The 10,052-nt window shown below is 40.6% G+C and overlaps 1 long non-coding RNA gene across 1 annotated transcript; it reads right to left on the bottom strand.

The window, feature by feature from the left end:
* Positions 1-5,482: 5,482 nt before the first annotated feature.
* LOC138958710 (uncharacterized) lies at positions 5,483-10,017 on the bottom strand. Its single transcript, XR_011453481.1, has 2 exons — positions 9,792-10,017; positions 5,483-8,869 (listed from the first exon to the last, which is right to left on the bottom strand). It is a non-coding gene; the product is annotated as an uncharacterized lncRNA (long non-coding RNA).
* Positions 10,018-10,052: the final 35 nt, after the last annotated feature.

Here is a 10,052-nt window from a genome sequence, read left to right on the forward strand (position 1 = left end):
TAGCTGCCTGAGGTATGACTAAAAGCCCCAGGGGCTCCGTGCACCTGGATTTGACAAGTTCAGTACCTTGAACGGAAGAAGTTGTGCCAAGATAAATGACACTGAACTTTAAATGATGGGTTGCCATTGTCTTATATCAAGGTTAATTGCCAGTATTCGACACTGAAAATAAAATCGACATTGCCATTGCAGTGGTGCGTGAGATGTGAGACCCCTCCGAAGAGAGGACACCGTACCGCCCAATTAAGAACAGCGGGTGTATCTTGGTCTTTTATTTTGACCATATTCATAATATACCTGCTAGTGTTATGAAAGGCCACCTTCAACATAGAGACTTTTTTGGCTGGTCCCAATGATGTTCTCTCATGAAAAGTACCACTGCATTTGACACTGAACAGTAAAACAAAAAAACGCTGCAAAGAAGTTGCCAGTTTCCAATTCTAAATAGGTATAATTTCATAACAGTAGAACCTACCCAGGGTTCGACACTAGCGGGGGCGGGGGGCGGAACGCCCCAGAGTTTTGTGTTCCGCCCCAAACATTGCCGAAGCTTGGGGCCCACTCCGCCCCAGGATAAATTCCAACAATGACAAACCGAAAATTCTAATGCCAGCAGAGCCAATCACTAAAAATCGCCAGTCAAAGTCGTCACTGAAATTTGCGTTACGATCAATGCCGCAGTCAAGAAAAAAAACACATTCAAATCGTCGAAGGACAATGTCGTAAGGGAAATAACTCCCAGGTTGCGCTCTTTAGCGTGAGAGATAAGTATCGCCTTCAAATGCCAAACGCAAAATGTGGCGACACATCCCTGGTGTAAAAAGACATGGAAATGAAGATGAAGAACAGGGTGGAGAGAAACGAAAAAAGGAGACCGATGCAGCCAAAAGCGCGAAGCGCTGTCGTAATTTCAATGTCAAATGGTTGAAAGAATTTCCCTGGCTTCAGTACGATGAAGAAAAACAGACAACGCATTGCCGCACGTGAATACTGAGAGTGGGCCCCAGATTTTTTTTTTCCGCCCCAGCAATTTCCATCTCTGGGGCCAGTGTGGCCCCAGGCCAAATAAGTTAGTGTCGACCCCTGCTACCCCACCACCCCCCTACTCTAACCACCCTGTTGAAACCTGAGAAAATGTGAAAATCAAATTTTGAAAGGTGGGGAGGTAAATTTAGAGGCGAAAATCTGACACACTATTAAGGGGAGGTGGGCCAGTGCAAAATGGACAAATTGATCAAAACCCTTTTTAAAATTTTTTTGCAGATAATGGTCTCATAACATACCTAAAATGCATGTGTGTCTGTGTTTTTGTCTAAAGTGTCATATTTATGTGTCAATAAAGACAATATTTGAATAGTTTATCTTCAACGTCGTTTTTCTCATGTCGGCCATTTTTGCGGCAATTGCGTCTGTGGTGTTGCGATTTCTCTGGCTGTAATTTAGCTAGAGCAATAATTTTTTGTGCAGTTTGTGCAGAATATCACATTCTGGGGGATTACGAAAGGATTTTGTTGCCATTGTATTACAGTCATAACCAGGTTATTTCAAACAAAAATTTTGCAGGGGTTACCCTAAAGTTTGACGGTTGTAACAAAGAAATGTCCCTAACTCCAAATATAAATATAATAATCAAAATCTGCTTCGTAATCCCCGAGAGCATACCCAGAAAGATAAAATATAACAATAATTAGAAGTGTGACAATCATATCTGCTGAAATATTATTTTCCCCCTGTACTCCAGTTTCGTCTGTTTTTGTCGCGTAAAACAAAAACCAGCAACCCAAAATACAAAAAGTGACTATCATTTATCATTGTTTATTCATTACTTTCATGAAATAACATTCAAACAAAATAAAACATTCAAATTAAAAAAAAAAACAGGAAGCGGTATGGGTATTTCAGTGAAACTGGGCTTCACATTGAGTTGCCAGTATCACCATCGTTCACCCAACAAGGGAGTTTGTTGGGCTCCAGCTGACACCGACTGGGCAAATATGGTTTGCGGAATATATCAGATCACTGAGCAATCAAAAATTGGTTTTAGAGAGCTATTTGTGGTAAGGTCTGACTGCTGTTAATCCTACTTCATGTCCTGAATACTCAGTCGGGGTTTCGCCCCGTACCACATGCCCCTATCGATCATAATGGCTTTTCCGTAAGGGCTCCAAGCTGTGAACCTGAGTTAGATTTTGTATAGGGTTATTAATTTAGCCAAGATTCACTCCAATCGACTGGCGTTGCTTCCAAATGTAGTGACGTGTTCCTGCACTTGATAATGAGATGCTACTTGCTGCTTTGATGTACAAAGGAGTAGATTTATGAGCCTTTTCTCTCGAGCCATTGACCCTAAGCACAGGGATCTGGCATGTATATGCCCTCAGTAAAACACCCCGTTTGCTGACAAGCATGGACTTCTGTGACAAGCCATTCATCAATGGCGCCTTTGGTGCAGGGAGTTGTCTTGTGATGAAGTAATTTTCCCCAATGTCAGCAGTACTGAGACTGATTACCGCCCTAAGACAAACTGCAGGGTGACTCATCTGAAAATATTGGTTGTGCAGGGCATAACTGCGCCGCACGTACTGTTCGTGTGGTGAGGTGGATGTCAGGTTTTGCAGCTTCTTCTTCTTCTTCTTCTGCGTTCGTGGGCTGAAACTCCCACGTACACTCGTGTTTTTTGCACGAGTGGAATTTTACGTGTATGGCCGTTTTTACCCCGCCATTAAGGCAGCCATACGCCGCTTTCGGAGGAAAGGTTTTGCAGCTAACGTTCTACTTTAGACTTGTGTGCTGTTTTCAACTTCACAAATACATTGATTGTATCAGTTACATTGTTTTCATTAGTCAGGGAACACGCACGCATAGACATACACACACACACACACACACATAGATATAGCGGGTGTCCTCCACTGGAGGAAGGGGTTGGGGCAGTTATTTGTTCTGGGCCAGTGACTGAAAATTAAGAAGTCACTCTCCAGACTGGCAATCTGCCAAGACCTATTTTGCAAGGCTGTCTGTTCAACCAAAAATAGCCAATATACTGGCAGACAGAAAAACGCACGCCCACCAGTAAACAAAACACCATAGACACACATAATACTTACCCCCCCCCCCCCCCCCCCAAAAAAAAAAAGTTTAAAAAAAAATGTGCACACACACAAGACGCACACATTTTCGGACACATGTAGTGCCAATTTTGCCGGACTCAAATTTTGAACAGATCGTGCACGTGGGAATTCGAAAACGACGGAGAAGTCAAACTGAGAGTTGATCATAAAGGAAGTTGTCATCTTTATTCTCGTCCCCAAATTGGTGTCACGTTCCTGTTTGACAAACTGGCGATTTAAAAAAAAATGTTGGTCTTGCAAGGTGACCTTCAGTTTCTGCTCGACCTGTGACGGTAATGCAAGTCAGATGTAGAAAGAAAACAGTCATTGTTTTTTTCTATTTGTGTTCTATTGTTTTACACAGATACTTGGCATTGCGAAATCCAGATCAGTCCTCCTCGCGTCAGCAAAAAACTGCAAGGAAATGAATCAATGATCGTAGAAAAAAAGAAAGATCACAAAATGTCAGAGCCTGCAGAGGTTTAATTACTTTCTCCCGAACTTAGCGCAAACATGAGAGAGAGAGAGAGAGAGAGAGAGAGAGAGAGAGAGAGAGAGAGAGAGAGAGAGAGAAGAACTTTATTACATAATGATAAAGGTTTTAGGCTTAGCCTAATCTTCCAACCTGTCTTTGGAACATATACAGAGAGAGAGAGAGAGAGAGAGAGAGAGAGAGAGAGAGAGAGAGAGAGAGAGACAATTCTTTATTTAACGAGGGTAGTAGATTAGGCAGTGGTCTACATTTTTACATCCAGCCCTCGCCCTAAAGAGGGACTAAGAGAGAGAGAGAGAGAGAGAGAGAGAGAGAGAGAGAGAGAGAGAGAGAGAGAGAGAGAGATATTAATGACTGTGTAAAAGAGAGAAAAGGCCAAGAGGATTTAACATTGGACGAGTTTCTCCTTTCTCTGTTGCAGTTTTATCTGCTGATTAATTGTCTCTTTGATCTGTGGATAAGAGATCCCTGAGAATTGTAATCCTGTTCTGACCATGTAGGGGAAGATAAAATGTATAAAGGAGAGGAGAAGAGAGTTCATTGCAGAAGGCAAAACATGAGCTTGATCTGTGTGAAAGTTGTGAGCCTCTCAAATGCATTCCGTTTCCTTTTTGATCGATTGAGGGTCGAACAAAATGTTTTCTTGTAAAGAAACTGTGTTATTACATAAAAAAAAAGGAAGCTAAGCATCCAGTGTAATAATAGACCATAGTTCTTTGTGTGGCAGGATGAAGCAGTAGTTCCTCTTATCACAGCGACTCGCTCAAAGTTGTCTACCTTTGAGCAGAGATTTTTCTTTTTTTAGCTCATTGGCTGTTAAACACCTGTGGACTTTGGAGAGCAGCATGTGACAGTCCAACTGCTGTGTTTGCCTGTGTTCAGCAAAACAGAATTTTGAGGGGCTAATAATTGAACCCAAACTCCTCCTTTATTTGACTCGGCCTTTGCTTCCAAAGGTTATGGTTTTGTTGTCACCCAGTTACATTAGCATGTTTGCATTCTGTGTTAGGCAAAACTTGGGATACCTAACTTTTTTTGCTTGCAGGCCAGCCGCTCATTATCCTACGCCAACCCTGGCTGCGTTTTGTACAGTGTATTGTAAAGTTATTCAGTTTATATTTAATAACAAAAAGAATTTGCAAACCCAGATGTAACACCGATACATATATCCACTGTCAATTATTCTCAGCCCACCTTATTATTTTGAATGTTATCAAAATAAGTGTGATTTCGTTCAGACGTGTGTGTGTGTGTTCCGCCACATCTATCAACTCTTGTTTATCTAGAGTACACCTGATCTTGAAATGTTTTACAAATAAAGATGATTTCATATTGTCATGACTTGACATCATCCAGTGTTTTTCATTCTGAGCTCATTAACCAGTGAAGTGAAAGACTGTACATTGTATTTTGATCTTCAAATATATATATATGTAATTCCATTCAGCCTTTGTGCATGCGTGTGTGCATGTGTGTGCGCGCAGACAGAAAGAGCTTAGTGCACAATATGGTGACTACAGTGAGTATGAGTGTGTCTGACATGTCTTGGCATGTTGATCAGTACACTTTTCAATCTTGAAGTGAAAAAAAAAACCCCATGTGTTATGAAATGAAATACTTCCAATGTACACTTAAGATCAATAGCAGGAAAAAAGAGCAATACAGTTTGATAATTTATTTTTCAAAATTAATTTAAGTGTCCAAGATGTAAGCCAGAAGCTGTAATTGGTACATGTACCCAATAGATACAGGGATGTTTTCCCCTGTACCTACACATAAACTGAACACACAAGCACACACCCAAACTCACTGTCACACACTCACCATAAGACATACACAGACACACACACACACAAAGTAAAGATCGCTTGCAAGTGTATAAAGTGTTTGAACATACCCATTGTTGTGGTGCCACATGCTTCACATACATAAATAAAAATACTTCCATTTTACAGATGTACAGCTCAACAGAAAGAATAAATGCACACACAATGTCTCATACTCTCTCTCCTTGTCGCTCTCTCCTTGTCGCTCTCTTTCTCTCATGTGCACAGTGTTACACATTGAGATAAGCCACATTCTTTTCAAGTTAAAACAACAAATACATGAGAAAAAACAAGTAAAACCTCAACAAAGTATTAACTCTATAACATAAAAAACTCAACAGAGTATTAACTCTATAACATAACTCCACATAGACTTCTGGTCACACAGTTTACAAAATGTTTAAACTCTCAATCACTGCTTCTTTGTCCATTTCATACAAATACCAAGATTTACAATGAAAGCACTTCAATGCACTTACCCTTAAGCCAGGTCTTTCTGTCTAAAAGTACTTTTCAACATAATCAAAGGGCTGTCTGATTGAAAAATACCATTTTCAGCACAATGTTTAAATGCCTTATATTTGATAGGCATTAGGGTCATTCTCAGAGTCATGGTCCAAAAGCGAGACATTCTCACATAGTCATTGAAAAATAAAGTTCAAAGAAAATCGTCGAAAACTTCATGTGCAATATAATAGGCTGTGATACAACTATAAGTGGACAAAAAGCTCAAAGAAACTTGTTGGTTTCCTTTATATGGAGCGGCAAAGTTCGCAACCGTCCAAAACCATGTTCGGTCGAGGCATTGACAATTTGACAGACACGGAAGTTAAACTGCAAGTCTTGCGCTCAATAACCAACCATTTCTACTGTTGTGAGCATTTCTGGTTCCAGGTTCACGACAGGATGACATTGTGTTCAATTAAATTTAAAAACAATATTGTTCATCATTTTAAATGCAAAAACGTCTTGTTCGGTCGAGGCCAAAATGTGTGACACCAAGACCTCCTCTGAGATTCATGTTGCAATTACCGGCAAACAAAACTATATATTTAGTAACAAAAGCTGTGTGTGTGTACATGTAGCAGTAATGTGTACAAATAAAGTGTCCCTGCAAGGTAGATCCAATACATTGTTATTGTGTGCCCAGGAGTGGTTATCTGTGCCAGATAAGTAGAGGTTACATGCCGAGTCTCAGTGATTATCAAAAATAATGGTCGAAGTTAGCGGATCATGAAAAATGCGAGCTTCAGCGAGCTTTTTCATGACCGCGAACTGAGACCATTATTTTTGATAATCACTGAGACGAGGTATGTAACCTCTTTATCCCTCCTTTCTTCAGTTATTCAAAGAAAAGAGGAGTTTTTGTGCGAAAGTTTGATCGAATCATATTCACCCAACCAGTCTACCTGCGCAGGCGATAGATTAATGCGCGGTTGTATAGTTCCGTGCAAATCATTCAATTTTGTTAACACTTCTTGTCAGTTTCCATGTTTTGAACTAAAATCAAGTACACAGTTATGTTGTCATTCTGCTGTGGCGGTAAAGGCAGATAGTGTGTGTTCTGTTCATGTTTTGGTATCGCTCAGAAAATGTTCTTTCCTCGAATGTGACTAGCAGACGAAGTTTTACACCCGTGTTCCAACGCTAAAAACTGTATGAAGTTTAGTTTTCTGGGGCAAAATAGTGTATGAAACCGCTGCATGTTCTTTAAGTTGATTAAATGTTTGCAACTGATTGCGTGTGATCTGTTTATAAAATGAAATATTGTTGAAAACTGACCGTCGGATTGCAGTCTTGTCGATGCAGCCGAAATCTGGAAGGGGAACTACTCGTGTCGCTAGACAAAGTATGAGAGTTACTTTTCCTTGGAATCTTGCTAGCGATAAACGATTGTGCACGGCAGATCTGAATTCAGAAAACAACCAAACTCATGGATTTTATATTGCGATTCATGTGTTCAAGCCTGTAGTTGCTGGTTTAAATGCGGTATGGTTGTATTGTTTGCTCCAGAAATGTATACTTTGTACATTAGAGTGTTCTGAACTTTTGAGTCGCAAAAAGTAGATCCACAATGTGTACAGTCTCTACCCATGAGCTATCGAGGATTCAGGCCCGTTGTTGGGTAAGTGATTTTGGTTGTTGGGTAAGTTACCGAAAAATAACTAGCCCTACAAGTTTACAGAGAGAAAGAAGCAGATGGGGGGATAATTCGTGACACGATGCCTCGACCAAACAGAATTTTGGGCCCGGTCAAATTACTGCGTAAACAACTAGTTCTTTTTTAAACGGATATTGTGGCCATAAACATGCACATAATCTCTTTGCACCTGTACACTTTGTTTGCACTCTTCACTCTTAGTTTACTGGAGATAAACGACTGTTTTTCGTCAAGAGAGGAATGTCACAAAATGGCGGCTTTCAATCAGCCGATTTTTAGCAAACTAAAATGTCAAACAAATTTGCAATGAAAAAAGTAGTCAAATTTGGGTTGAAAACATATAAATGTATTCCTTGAGACACAATACAGATACAGCATGTAGTTGACTTGATGGAAAATGATGGTTGTAAATCTTTCATGTAGTAGGTCACCCCCCTCTGGGACAGTAATCTGAGAATGACCCATTATACAAAAACAGACTGATCAAAGATCTGCAAAAAGCTAGTAAAGTTAAATCTAATTTCCTTTTCAACTGTGATGTAATATTTATTGGGCTAAAATTCTGCACACAGCCCTCTAGTCACTTTTTCAGTACTCTTTTTTCTGCAGATGGTATTTTCCATTTACCACTCTTAATAGTCGGGGGCATCACACCTGGCCTCATCCTAACTGCCCACCATAGGGGTTTTTTCTTCTTCAATAGAGCACAAAGGAAGATCAAAATACAATGTACAGTCTTTCACTTCACTGATTAGTGACTCTCCGACTAGCTTCAACAATGACTGCATAGTGATGCTGATGCTGTCATTGTGTACATCAGTACCTGAAATGAAAGGGTACTCTTGGGACCAACCAAAAGTGTCCCTACACAAAATGATAGTAGATATGGCATGTCATGACAGGCATATTCTGACAAAGGGCCCATAGAAGGTGCCCCTTATTGTGGGAGCGGTCATATCATTGGATGGGCCTATCATCATAGGTAACACCGCAGCATTTCTTCAAAGTCACAGATGATGTCAAGTCCTCTGCTTTTGATATTTCTTCAATTTTGTTGTTCAAAAGTTATCATCCAAACCTCCAAAAATCTTTTGATCCGTTCCATTAGCTTCGCAGAAAACGATTCCAGACTTGATGCCAGATAAGCAACATACTGTCAGCGTCGCTCTTGGGCTTGATAAGAGGTGAACCATCTTTTCTCTGGTAGGTCTTGGAAAACATGGCTGCATTCATGGTCTGGAATTTCACTGGGTTGCTTTTTCATCCTGGGCGACTTTTGCTGTTGTGAAAAAAAGACAAGAAAAAATCCATAAGGTCTTTATTAAACCAGTTTAACGTGTATTATGTGAAACAGGGTTGAGGCATTTGAGACAATATCTTGGAACATCTACTACAAAGCTCTACATGAACAGTAAGGTGCCAACTACGGTCAGGGGGCGGGGACATAGCTCAGTTGGTAGCGCGCTGGATTTGTATTCAGTTGGCCGCTGTCAGCGTGAGTTCAAACCCACGTTGTGCGGAAATTTATTTCTCAGGGTCAACTTTGTGTGCAGACTCTCTTCGGTGTCCAAACACCCCCCGTGTACACTACATTGGGGTGTGCACGTTAAAGATCCCACGATTGACAAAAGGGTCTTTCCTGGCAAAATTGCTTAGGCACAGTTAATAATTGTCTACCTATACCCGTGTGACTTGGAATAATAGGTCGTGAAAGGTAAATATGCGCCGAAATGGCTGCAATCTACTGGCCGTATAAAATTTCATCTCACACGGCATCATTGCAGAGCGCCTAGAACTGTACCCACGGAATATGCGCGATATAAGCGTCCTATTGATTGATTGATTGATCTCCAGACCGCATAATATAATTGTAATATAGGATATTTTACCAAACAATTCACTTCAAATGTTAACAGACCAGAAAACATGAAGCTTGTTTTTGATTCAGGCCTATGGATTCTTCTGGTAAACTTCCCACAGTCACTCAAACACACACACAAATAAACAAACTTCCATTCTGACCTCTGCAGCAAAAAAGGTCGCAGCTTTTGTTCAGAGTAATGACATTCATGCATGTGTATTCGTTTGAAAAATTGCAGTGAATGCAGCTGATTAAAATGACATTTGTTAGCTGAACGGTCAACGAACTTTTTGACTAAAAACATAGGCAGTGAATGAAGACATTTTGAATCAGATCTTACCTGCTGCTAGTTCGGCAGCCTTCCTTTCTTGTCTCTCTCTTTCCAGTTTCCCTGGTAAGTAAAACGCACGATACAGTGTTGGTGAAAAGTATGTCCCTACGCCCAGGGTAGTAAACGTTATCACAAAGATCCTGGCATGGTTGGCATTTTTAAAGTGAATCATCTTGCTTCGTTTCCAAAGACAGCGCACTTTCGTACTGCACAAGTGCTGTCTGCTCAAGGGCACAAAGGGACAGCACTCTGACAGCTCTCCACATTAAC

Source organism: Littorina saxatilis, linkage group LG2, assembly GCF_037325665.1.
Source record: "Littorina saxatilis isolate snail1 linkage group LG2, US_GU_Lsax_2.0, whole genome shotgun sequence".
Lineage (NCBI taxonomy): Eukaryota > Metazoa > Mollusca > Gastropoda > Littorinimorpha > Littorinidae > Littorina > Littorina saxatilis.